Consider the following 13,154-nt stretch of genomic DNA (forward strand, 5'->3'; position numbering starts at 1 on the left):
GGAAAAAATTTCAACATTCAGTCATTTGTTTAAGAAAGTAGTTTAGTGAACTAATTCTCATCAGAATGTGAGGGGCTGGCTCTGTTGGCATTTGCCATGCTGTGCAGCTGAGGCCCAAAGTCTTTACAAAGAAGTTTCTAATTGAATATTTAAGAAATTCACATCTGATTTGTGGAGCTAAGTGAACTGAGAGTCACCCTTGCCTTTGAAGATGTAAATTAAATCTCAAAATCTTTACAGAATTCTTAAGGAAGGCAAGGCCATAGTTAACCTTCCTAGCAAGGATTTTCAGAGAATAGCCTGGCAGAGCCACAGGGTATGGTAGGTATCTAGCACACCCTCCTGCTAGTCCCCTGGTTCAGGAGTGTTCTGGCTTTCATCACACACCCTGCATTACATATCAAATTACTCTCGAGAAGGGGCTGGAGAGATGATTCAGAAGTTAAGAGCACTGGCTGCTCTTGCAGGGGACCCAGCACCCACATTATATGACCGCTAACAACCATCCATAATTCCAGTTCCAGAGGATCTGATGCCCTTTTCTGGCCTCCTTGGGCACTGCATACATGTAGTGCACTTACATACATGTAGACAAAACACTCATACACATAAAAATAACACCATATGCTTCATTAAACACCATCAACGAGGGTCCAGGCATGTTGGTGCACACCTTTAATCACAGTACTTGGGAGGCAGAGGCAGGCAGATATCTTGAGTTCAAGGCTGGCCTGGATGATATAGCTAGTTTCAAAATGCCAGCCACTGCTACACAATGAGATCCTATCTAAAAAAAATCATGGCAGCACTGAGGATATAGCTCAATTGGTAAAGAGCTTGCCACACAAGCATGGGAACCTGAATTTAAATCCCAGCACTCATAAAAATCCAGGTATAGCTGTACACACTTATAATCCTGGTACTTGGATTTTAGAGACAGAGGATCCCTGGAGCTCACTGAGCAGCTGGTCCTGCTGAATTCCAAGTTTAGTAACAGACCCTTTCTCAAAAAATAAGGTGGAAAACAATAGAGAAAACAGCCAGTTTCAATCTCTGGCTTCCACATGCATGCACACATGCATACACACACAAACATGTATACATGATGCATGTACCACACACATGTACACATGCATGCAACACATACATGTCAGTATATATAAAACTTGTTGTCAGGTCTTAAATTTGGAAAACTTTTTATCATATTTTTCTTTAAATAATTTTCTGCCCATTCTACATTTTCCTTTAGAAATGCCACATACACAGATATTTGGAAAGAGGGAAAACATTTATGTGACATGAAACGACATATATATCCATATATTTGGGACATTTATAGTTATACCACAGCTCACTAATGATTTCTTCAAACAAACAAAAACAGACAGATTCCTTGCTTTTGTTTCAACTTGCATGATTTCTATTGTTATATCTTAAGTTCACTCATCTTTTCCTGTATAGTATCTAGCCTGCTGTTAACCCCAACCAGTGTATTTTTCATGACATTGTAGTTTTCATATCTGAAAGCTCAAACTAAATGTTGGGAGTTTTGGGTGTGCATGTTTACTGCGTGTGTGTCTGTTATATATGTGTGTGCAGTATATGTGCATATATGCGTGCAGGCACACTTGCCTTGTGTGTGTGTGTACATGTGTGCATGCTGGCATGTGCACATGCACACAGAGGCCAGAAGACAGCAGGTATCTTCCTCAACCACTCTTCACCTTATTTTTGGGACAGGGTGTCTCACTAAATTAGCTTGCCATTTCAGCTAAACTGTCTGGCCAATGACCCCAAGAAAATGCCTGTCCCTGTCCCCTCACTCCAGCACTGGGGTTACAGATATATACCACAGTATCTGGCTTTTATGTGGGTGATGGGGATCTGAACTTAAGTCCTCATGCCAGCTCCCCAGCCCTCCACCTAAATACTTTCTTAAATATCTTCCATGTCTCCAGCTGTTTGAAAATTTATGGAATACAAGTATAATATTTCTTAAAATTTGTATTACATTGTATTTATTTATTGTGTTCGGGGTGGGGGGTCAGTGTGCCAAGGGGCACGGTTGAAGGTCAGAGGAAAATTTTCAGGAGTTGGTTCTCTTCTTCCACCATGTGGGCTCTGGGGACCGAATTTAGGTGATCAAGCTTGGCAGCAAGTGCCTTTATCTGTGGAGTTATCTCCCTGGTTCCCAATTATAATAATTTTAATGTCTTTGCCTGCTAATTCTATGATCTGTCTCAGTTCTAACTTGGTTGTGTCCTGTGATTCTTGGTTATTGTCCTCAAATTCTACTTCATTGCCTGCCTGATCATCTTGGATTAGATTTCAGACGTGATGAATTTTCCTTTTTTGGGTGCTGAGTATTTTTGCATTTTGCATTTCTACAGACTTTTCATTTAGTTCTTGGATGCAACTGAGCAACTTGGAAACAGTTTATTGAGTGGCAGAACCATCAATGGTCAGTCTAGGGATGATTATTTCCCACTACTGATGCAAGACCCTGTGAGTACTCTTCCCACTGCTTGTGGCTGAGGAGTTTTCCATTCATGCTAGTGGAACAGGCATTGTTCTATCCCTGCCTGAGCTCCAGGCATGCTTGCTCCATTTTTTCATGTGTTTCTTTCCCTGGTGCCAAGTTGCTCCCTTACAAACCCATACTGGAGACCTGTGACAGGTCTGCAGGCTCTTGGTGCCCTCTTTCCTCACTGGACCCTGTTCCATAGGCTCTAGCCACCTTGGTCTCCCCAGACTTTCAGTTCTATCTGTGGAACTCAGAACATCTGCCATGCTTTGAACTCTGTCATTCAGTGTCATGGCTAGGAAACTCTCTCAAGGTGGCAAGGTGGGAGCACTTAGACATTCACCTTGTTTGTTTTCGATTACTAGAATGACTGTGACAAGAACAAAGATTCAGTGTCTTGAAGACTGTTGTTCTATATGTTTTGTAGTTTTTGTTGTTTCAAAGGGAGGGTAAACCCAATTTTAGCCAGAAGAGGAGGTAACAGACCCAATTTCAACAAACATTGTTTAATATCAAGAGGAATATTTACAAAGGTTGATACGGGTATTGCCTGCCCAGATTTTTCCCTTCAAAGACTGGCCAGCTGTCCTGCTGTGGTCTATCAGTCTCCAGCTACCAAATCCTGTAGGTTTCCTCAGCTGTGCCTTCCTCAGAGCCACCTATATCCAGAAACTGGCCATTCTAGCTCCACAAGGGGTACTCTGGTGGACAGGGCTAGCTGACCTAGATATCTTACAGCCCAGACTCTTAGCTTCTGCTTCATAACCTATACTGCCGATCCAGAGATGGCCAACATGGTCTAGACATCAGCCCCAGGACCTTTGCCCAGGCTGTTCTACTAATGTCACTTGTCCACAAGAACCAAAATCTCACCACTAGAACTTATTCCTAAGTGACCATCTAGTTTCCAATGTGTGCATATGCACACATGTATACGTGACTTGGAAACTTTTGGTCTCTTGACAAAATGTATCCAAAAACTAATCTTTAAGATACATTCTGCAGGGGATCAGAGAGATGGCTCAGAATTTAAGAGTACTTACTGCTCTTACAGTAGACCTGAGTTCAGTTCCCAGCCAACCACCTGTAACTCCAGCTCAAGGGGATCCTGCACCTCTGGGCTCCTCAGGTACCTGCACTCATGTGCACATGCCCACATGCAGGTCATACACATATAACTAAAAATAAATCTTTAAATATATGTGTATGTTGTAAGGAAAACAATGAGGAAAATGGGCTACAGATGCTGGGACGTGCCTTCTTTGTTCTATAAGATGGCAAACAATGTATCATTAATTTTCCACATCCCCATATTTCCCCTGTGTGCATTGTCATCATGATCTTCTGCCTCACCTCAGGCCCCAAAGCAACAGGACCAAGTGGCCATGTGCAGAATCTCTGAAGCTGTCTGCCAAAATAAGTCTTCCCTTTTTACAAGTTTTTTTCTTAGTTATTTGGTGATATGTACTTCCTCTGGAGATGCAGAGCTAATACAGGTATGTACTCTAAGATGTCAGACAGATGTCTCTCACGATGCCTCCCTTATCTTCTGGCTAGCACTTCAACATCTCCTTTCCCAGGCCCCCATTCATGGGCCTCAGTGTCTACTGCTGTCTTCCCCAAGTATGTTCTCCAATCACCTCTGCCTCACTCTCCAAACTCTGAACCGCCATTGCCATCTCTGATGCTCTCCTGTCTGGTGGCTTACAGCAAACCCACACTGTGTAACTTCTTCCTGTGCAAAGCTTGGGCTTCCCTGGCCCTGTTCTCTGTTGTCTTACCTCAGTGACAAGGCACCTAAGCAGCACTACTGCCCCATCAGATGTGTGAAGGTCAGCATAGTTATCCCTTGGCAGTTAGAGCATTCTCTTTCACATCAGGCCATACTTCACACTCTCTTGCAGCCCTACAGATGGATCCCCCAAGGCCTTCTAAGCCTCCAGGAGAAACTTTCCTCACCTGTTCCTGGACTTACCTTTAGAGATGTGGGTCTGGCCTAAAGGACTTCCTTTGGGTGGCCAGAATCTCCAGTTCTATTGTGGGATGAGGTTTGAAGAGCACAGACCAGAAAGAACTCTGCTACCATCTGTAGCAGAGTGGACCAGTCTCTCTCTCTTTCCTATACACCAGGTAGCAGAAGTGCCATTGCTGTTGGCACAACTCTGGCAAACAAGGATCATCTCTAGGCTCTGTCTGCAGATGCTGCAGGAGCAAGAGAGTAGCAGAACCAGGGTGTGAGCAGCTCCCTGGTAGGGCAGGCCAGCTCTGCCCAGCACCTCCATGGTCCTCAGCCACATGCAGGAATACCTGTCCCTGTGACTTTGAGAGCAGTCACAGAATTCCACTCTGAGAGGCAGGTCACAATAGAGTCATGGTCAGGCATGGCTTTCCTCAGGTGAGAAGAAGCCAAGAAAGTGCTTCAGATATCCTGGGGAGCACCAAAACTTGTCAGGAAGCCAGCAGCCAAATCCAGTTCACCACATCTTAGCTGTGCAACTCAATAGCTGAGGATGGTTCTCACATTTTTAAGAAACTGTGAAAACAAAACTATAGAACTGGAACTATCTGTGGCCATAAAGTCCGACATATTTATTTGCTGGTTGTCTCTCTCTCTCTCTCTCTCTCTCTCTCTCTCTCTGGATTTCAAACTTACCTATTAGTTTCCCACGATTATATATCACAATTTGAAAACTTTCAAACTCTCTCTGCCCCTGCTTCTCTGCCTCTCTCTCTCTCTGTGTATGTGTGCATACATGTGTGAGTGTGTTGGGTGTGTGTACCATGTGTGTATATGGAGGCCAGAAGACAATCTTGGCTGTTATTCATTCCTCAGTTTCCCTTCATCTTTCATTGGCCTGAGCTTCATCAAGTAGGTTAAGATGGCTGACCAGCGAGCCTATCTCCTCCTCCCCAGTGCTGGGAGTACATACTTACATGCCAAGCACTTTACTGGCTGAGCCATCTCTGCAGTCCTTACTTGCTTGCTCTTTACTGAAAGGTTGTGGTCCCTTATAAGATAGAAGATAATACAACTGGAAATAAGCCCCTCCTGTGCACAATTGTTTCCATGTCAGCAGTATGCAGAAAAAGGGAGACTCATGGAGAGAGGGTAGGAGCCTTGGCTCCAGGCTCCAGTCACCATCTGTTGACTGGATATGACCAACCTGGGCCAGGAGCCTCCAGCTGCTCTCCTTCTGTTTCCTCACCCATGGTCTCCATTAAATGAGGTCATCTTGGAACCTTTCACTATAACTGTGCATGTCTCTGGCTTGTTATTTTACCTTTCCTAACATCTACTGCATATGCCTTATATCCAGGAAAGTCTTAGAACTATAGCAGCTGTCTTGTGATTAAAAAGTCAAGTTCTCAAGATTTGCAGAGAATACAACCCAGACCTTTCACATGGACTTCAATGAGCTGCATCAAAACCCTGGAACCTCCTCTCTTACAGGTAACTTCCTGTAAGTACAGAGCCACATCGTTCAGGCTTAAACCATTATCGTTTGGTAGTTCTGTTGCTCACTCTTGACTGTTTCAAAGGCTCTGAGGAGCACTTGGCAGAAGACTTGGCATTTGAGCAGAACTTGAAGGATGGGTCATGTTTGGACATGCAAATGTAAAGGAGGGGTTGGGGAGAGGCATATTCCAGAAGAGCCGTCACTCTCATGGAGCAGAGCAGCAAGGCACACGTAACCTCTGAAGCCTTTGCAACAGGATGAAAATTAACATCTATAATCCTTTGTCCTCAGCCTGCTATGAAGCAGCCTAGGGCCTTGGATTTCAGTTCTGAGGGTTTTGCAGGCCCTTGTGGGAGATCTGGCGACACATTGATATTTAGGGATGGATCTGGATTTTTTTAGCCCAGTTTAGCACAAGGCTTTTCAAATTATCCATAGTAAAACGATAGTGTGTGTGTGTGTGTGTTATGCATGCACTTATACACGTGTGTACATGCATGTGTATACATGTGTATAGAGGCTGAAAATCGATGTTGAGTATCATCTATTGCTCCTCACCATATTTTTTGAGGCAGACATTCAGCCTGGAGCACACTTGTTGACTGGACTGGCTGGCCAGCAGGCCCCAGGATCCTCTTGTCTCTACATTACACTGCTAGACTCATAGGCAGTGCTCTTGTGTCCAGCTTTTTACATGGATGTTGGCAATCCTAACTCAAAATCTCATGCTTGTGCAGAGAACTTTACCCACTGAGCCATCTTTCTGGCCCTTGTTTGTGTGACTTTTGAGATGAGGTCTTGCTACGTCACCCAGGATGTTCTCAAGCTTTCCATCCTCCTGCTTCATCATCTCAAGTTCTGGAATTATAGATGTGCACTACCACATTTGGTTTCAGAACAATGCTTTTATAAAATGAATTAAAAATAAATTGGGGGGAATGTGCCCAACATACTTGTATACTTGTGGAAAAAGTATGCAATATCATGTACAATGAATATATACAATGAAAGAAAAAAATAAAATATTGCAAAAATTTAAAAAAAAAACAATAAAAAAGAACAACTATGGGCTGGAGAATGGCTCAGCGGTTAAGAACACTGGTTTTTCTTACAGAAGATATGGGTTCGAATCCCAGCACCCACATGGCAGCTAACAACTGTCCATAACTCCAGTCCCAGGGGATCCGATAGCTTCTTCTGACCTCCGTGGGCATTGCACAATACCGGTGCACTTAACTACATGCAGGCAATATACACATACACATAAAATAAAAATAAATAAAAATTTTAAAAAAAGAACTAGAATACAAACTCACCTTTGAAATTATTCCATCAGACATTGTCAGGTTGGTGTAGTTTCCAACTCCTTATTCTCACTTTATACGTTCCATTTTCCAAGCAGAGAACACCCATGGAACTACACTGGCCTGACCTGGCTTATCTCTACTCCCTCTGTCAGGCCACCATCCTTGGGTGGCAAAGGAGTCACCTGGGTTCTGCTTCTGCTCAAATGATTACCTGTTGTTTGTTTGTTCTAAGGAGAAGTTTGGATTATGTTTTGTTTTGTTCTGTGACAAGGTTCTTCTATGTGACCAAGGCTGGTCTTGAACTCACAGTCTTCTGGCCTCAGCCTCCTGAGTGCTGGGAAGAGGCTTGTACCACCATCCTAGCTAGACTGTACAGTTTAACAGTTTCCAGCAAGCAAATGGAGAAATGTGATGTTGAGATACCTTGTTGAAGTATTATTGGATGCTGAGTGTTGCATTCAACATTCCATCTGCATTGTCCCACTTATCACAGGGTCACCATGTGAAGCTGGCGCTGATCTTCCTTTCTTTTTTGAAAATTTACCAAGTCTGATGCCAGTGCAAAGGGCCAGGACAGTGGCTCTGACTGATGGGGATAAACAGGGCTGTCTGTACTCCGTTTTGATACCTGTCAGGAAAATCCTTCTAGAAAGACCCTGGGATATGAAGTGGGGAAGTGATATGCTGAGAATTCATCCTTTAGACAGGCTGTAGAGAGAGAAGAGAGAAGTGGAAAGAGGGCTTGGCATGTAGCATTGACAGAATGTTTGTCTAACACACAGGAAGCCTTGGTGCCAAGTTAGCTTCAGTTGTCAACCTGACACATCTGGGAAGAGGGATTCTCAACTGAGGAACTGTTAGGGTCCGTGACTCGGTGGGTCTCTTCAGGAGAACAAATGCACGAGTATGGAGATGCAAAAATCAAGCAGAGTTTTATTAAACCAGCTAGCTGGGGCCGACCGTCCTTCCAAGACACGCAGGTCTGCTTAGAGCGATCGACCCCGAGGCAATTTCAGGTAAAGATTATATAGGCTCCCACAACCGTTACACAAAAGCCCGCATTTATACAACCAATAGTTTCAAAGCAAGCATTTCACAAACCAAAAACTTCAAAACAAGAAAAATGTCACAACTTCCTTCAGGTGTCTCAATCAGGGAAGGGTGAGTGGTATGTACCTGGCGCAACCCTTTCCTGTTATCTTGGGTAAGTGGACATGCCTACATGACACAACACAGATCAAACAGGCTAGGCTCTGGGGGGTGCAGCACTTGCCCCTATCTGGGGATGCCTGTGTCTCCACTTGGGTTAATCAGTTACAAGCAGTAAATTCAAAAAAGTAAATTCAAGCAGTAAATTCAGACAAGCAATAAATTCCTCTTTCCAAACAAGAAAAATGTTACAGCTCCCTTCAGGTATCTCAATTGGGGAGAGATGATTGGTATGTGCCTGGTACGACTCTTTCTTGTTATCTTGTGTAAGCAGACATGACATGACACAGAACAGGTCAGGCTCCGGGGGTTGTAGCACTTTGCCTCTATCTCCAGATGCCTGTGTCTCCAGTTGAGTTAATTGGTTACAAGCAGTAAATTCCTCTTTCCCTAACAGGAACTTCCTCCATCAGACTGTCCCATGGGCATGTCTGTGGGGGCATTTTCTTGATTGCTAATTGATGAGAAGGGTCGAGCCCACTGAGGGTGGTATCATCCCTAGGCAGGTGTGCCTGGGCTATATAGGCAGGGGTGAGCCTGAAAGCATGCCAATAAGCAGCATTCCTCTGTGGTCTCTGCTTTAGTTCCTGCCTTGGCTTCCCTGAATGGTGGACTGTAAACCCATTCCTTCCGCAAGTTGCTTTTGATCATGATGTTTATTGCAGCAACAGAAAGCAAACTAAAATACTTGGGTTTGATCTTGAGCCCCACATAAACTGGGCATAGTAGCACACCTCTATAATCCCAATACTTTGAAGGTGGAGACAGGAAGATCAGAAGCTCAAGGTCATTCTTGGCTATATAGTGAATTGGATGCCAGCTTGAGATACATGAAACCTTATTTCAAATGGGGGGGGGGTACCCTGAAGTTGTCATGAGCCTTAGGACCATCTGCCCTAATTTGTCAACAAATTAGATGGTCTGCCTTTGTTACAAAGAGAAAGACAAAGTGACTGTCTTAGGGTCAAGAGAGACTCCCACTTCAAAGATGGGTCTTTGAGTCTTGAACTGTGTTTACCAGGATGTCTGTGATTGCAGAGGTCAGGCCCTGTCCATTATAGAATAGGGGGAGCTTGAGGCCAGGGTTTGCTCTTGCCTCTTATCAGGCAAAGTGGAGCCCCTGTCTTTGCAGAAGCTGCCTCCAGGAATGATTCCAGCCATGATGGTCTCTGCCTGAGCCCAGGTGAACAACAGTGGCAGGAAAATGCTGGGTTGACTTAAACACTAAGAAGAAATGTGGTATTTCTTATTCACTTCTGTGATTAAAAGAACAAAGCAAGGTGGGGTGTGGTGATACACACCTTTAATCCCACCACTCTGGAGGCAGAGGCAGGTGGATCTTTTGAATTGGAGGCCAGCCAGGGCTACTCAGAGAGACTCTATCTCAAAAACAAAAGCAACCCTTGAGAGGTGTGGCTCTTAGGAATTTGTCACCAGAATGACTTCCTGGCCTTTTTATTCTGAACCTAGTCTTTCTATCTGGGACACAGACTTACCTGATCTTATCAGAATGTAGGAGCTGAAGGGCTCACTTTTGTGCTTCTTTGTCCAAAAGGCGGGTCCTTCTGCCAGGTGAGCACAGATACCCCTCTGTGGTCTTCCCTATCTTCACAAAGGAGAAGTGGCCACATGGGACTTGGCTTTGCATCTCCCATGGTAAGGACCTATCCTGCCCAGGGCTGCTGTCTGTTCCCAGGTTTACTCCTTCACTGCTCAAGGGAAGAAAGCATTGCTGTGTCTCTAACCTGGGGGTCTGGGGGAACTCCAAAATGCTCCCAGTGAAACCTGAATGAAGGGCACCAGAGAAATGGAACTCAGGTGAAGGTGCTACATTCGAATCTCTTATCTGTGACTCTTGACTAAGGCCCTTCTAAAGCAGCAATTCTCATTAGTCCACAGGTTTATTTTGCAATGGATTTTCCCCATGACTCAGTCTCTGGCTAGCAGCCAGAGGCTTTGGGTCAGAATTCCTGCAGAGGAGGCCTCAGCGTCTTAGCCTGACCGCTCTCCCTGCCCTGCAGAAGGCAGCCTGCCTGCACCCTTTCCCAAGCGCGTTCAGGAAACTGGCATTCTTATGCCCTCGTATTAGTTCATCAGTGCTGATGTCGACATTTTAAATTGGTGACACCCCCCCCCAATTATGTGGCTATCACAACTATATCTCCTCTGTATATTTTAAATATAGAAAGCAGGAAGCCAAACATCTGGTAAGAGAAGTTGTGTTCTGAATGTGCCGTGGCCAAAAAAAACCAAAAAGGAAAAAAAAAAGCATTAGTCAGAGTCCAGAAAAACAGTGGTTTGCTTTTACCAAGTAATATTTAGAGACAGAACTGAGGAGGGAATGGAAGGCAGCTGTTACAACACAGATTGGTTTTTTCAAGTTTAATCCTTCAGAAATTATCAAGAAAAAAAATTTAAGTAAGAAATTAATTTGAATTAATTTAAAGACATTTTAGAATGCACGCATACATACATGTGTTCTGAACCCAAACCTAATGCAAAAATGTGACAACTCAAAAGGTCCACTGAAAACAGGATCAACAGTTCAGTTAGGAGGCTGACTTCTTTTTAACCTAAATAAAACAGGCACTGAGGAGATGACTCAGTCAGTAAAGTGCTTGCCACACAATCATGAGGACTGAGTTCATACCCCCAAGCACCCTCATAAAAACCAGGCCTGGCAGTGCATGCCTGTAATCCCAGGCCTAGGGAGGCAGGGCTAGTATCCCTGGGGCTCACTGGCCAGTAAGTTTGGCTAAATTGATGAGCTCCAGGTTCAGTGAGAAACCCTGACCCCAAAAATAAGGTGAAGAGCAATTGAAGAAGACACCTGACGTCAACCTTTGGCCTCCACACCCATGTGTACATACATGCATGCACAAATGCATATGTACACACACAAATTACAGAGTGAACATGTAGACACACTTATGGTATAAAAATTCAAATAATACAGTTAAAGCTCATGTTCCCTTGGAATGTAACAACACATTTCAAGGTCCCTACCATGACTATTTAAATGTTCCATTTGCTGTAAGTGTGTGTGTGTGTTTTCCTGGGATGGAATGCTTTCTTCCTCATTTATAAACATTATATTTTAACAGCTTTATTGAGATAAAGTCAACACAATATTTGAATATTTGGAAACTGGGTAAGGTGCGTGTGTGTGTGTGTGTGTGTGTGTGTGTGTGTGTGTTAGAGATCCAGCCCAGGGCCTGGTGCATGGTAAATGTGTGATCTGCCACTGTGCTACACCTCCAGCCCCAGTTCAGTAAAAGCTCTGACATGTGTACACCCTTGAAACCAGTACCACAATCAATATAGTGGATGTCTCTAGAATCCTAAGTTTCCCAGAGCACTTCAGAAAACCTCCCTCTCATCTCCCTCTCCCCCCATAGGCAGCTGATCTGCCTTCTGTTGCTAGGATGACTGCATTTTCTGGAGTTTTGTATAAATGGTATTAGACAGTATGTTCTCTTTTTCTGTTTTCCTTCTTTTAGCATCATTAGGTTGACGTTCCTTCCTCTTATTGTAGGTATCTGTAGCTTCTTCCTTATTGTATAGTATTCCCCAGTGTGGATATTCCACAGTGGTATCTACTCACCTACTCATGACATTGGTGTTGCGTTCAGTGTTCCCAGCTGTCATGAGCACTCGTGTTAAGTCTTTGTAGAGACATGTATTTTTTTTTCTCTTGAGTAAGTATCTAGGAGTAGAACAGCTGAATGATGTAGTGCGTCTATTGTTAAGCTTTTAAGGTCTTGCTAAACTGCAAGGCTCAGTTGGGTAACGCCCTTGCTGTGCAAGCCTGATGACCTGAGTTTGGATCTCCAGAGGCTACATTAAAGCTGGACACAGTAGCACAGGCACCTGTAATCCCAGCACCCCCTACTGTCATCTCACCAGCCCTAGAAATCCTATAGTTGTTAGGGAGGAAAAGAAATAAAAGGCATTCAGACTAAAAAAGAAGTAAAATCATGATAATCTTCATCAAAAATTGGAGTCAAACATTGTCTCCAAAAAGGTAGAAGGACAAGCCTGTTTGTCCTCAGATTCCCACATGCCATGGTATGCATATCCCTCCCTCTTTGTCTCTGTCTCTCACACATGGACCCAAGCCGTGACAACTGCCGTCCTCACTGACACTTTACCTATCTCTCCTTCCAGTTGCACTTGCTCTTACTTCCTGTTTTATGAAGCTGTGTTATTTGCTGAGCACACTGACTGTCATGAGTCCCTGGTGGCCTGATCATTTTTCTACCACTCTGTAATGTCTAGTTATTTTCCATTTCCAAAATATATCTCTTATTGATAATCTGCTTTAAAAAAAGTTTGAGGGACTGGAGAGATGGTTCATTACTGTCTTAGTTTGTTCTTCATTGCTGTGACAAAACACTCTGACCACTACCAACTTGGGGAGGAAAGGGTTTATTTGTCTTACATCTCCCAGGTCGCACGCAGTTCATCAGGGAGCCCAAGGTAGGAACTCAGGGCAGGGACCTGGAGGCAGGAGCTGGAGCACAGGCCATGGAGGAACGCTGCTTACAGGCTTGTTCCTTTGGCCCCTGCTCAGCCTGCTTTCTTATGCAACACAGGCCCACCTGCCCAGGGGTGGCACCACCCACAGTGGGCTGGGCCCTCCCACATCACTCATCA

The 13,154-nt window shown here is 44.2% G+C and overlaps 1 long non-coding RNA gene across 1 annotated transcript in view; it reads left to right on the forward strand.

The window, feature by feature from the left end:
* Nucleotides 1–13,154, forward strand: part of LOC115067635 — a 46,123-nt gene that overhangs the window by 13,382 nt on the left and 19,587 nt on the right. The window contains exon 2 of the long non-coding RNA XR_003847017.1: nt 5,842–5,985. This is a non-coding gene — a long non-coding RNA (uncharacterized LOC115067635). The remainder of the gene's footprint in view (nt 1–5,841; nt 5,986–13,154) is intronic.

This window comes from Nannospalax galili, unplaced genomic scaffold, assembly GCF_000622305.1.
Source record: "Nannospalax galili isolate Female #2095 unplaced genomic scaffold, S.galili_v1.0 scaffold1532, whole genome shotgun sequence".
Taxonomy (NCBI): domain Eukaryota; kingdom Metazoa; phylum Chordata; class Mammalia; order Rodentia; family Spalacidae; genus Nannospalax; species Nannospalax galili.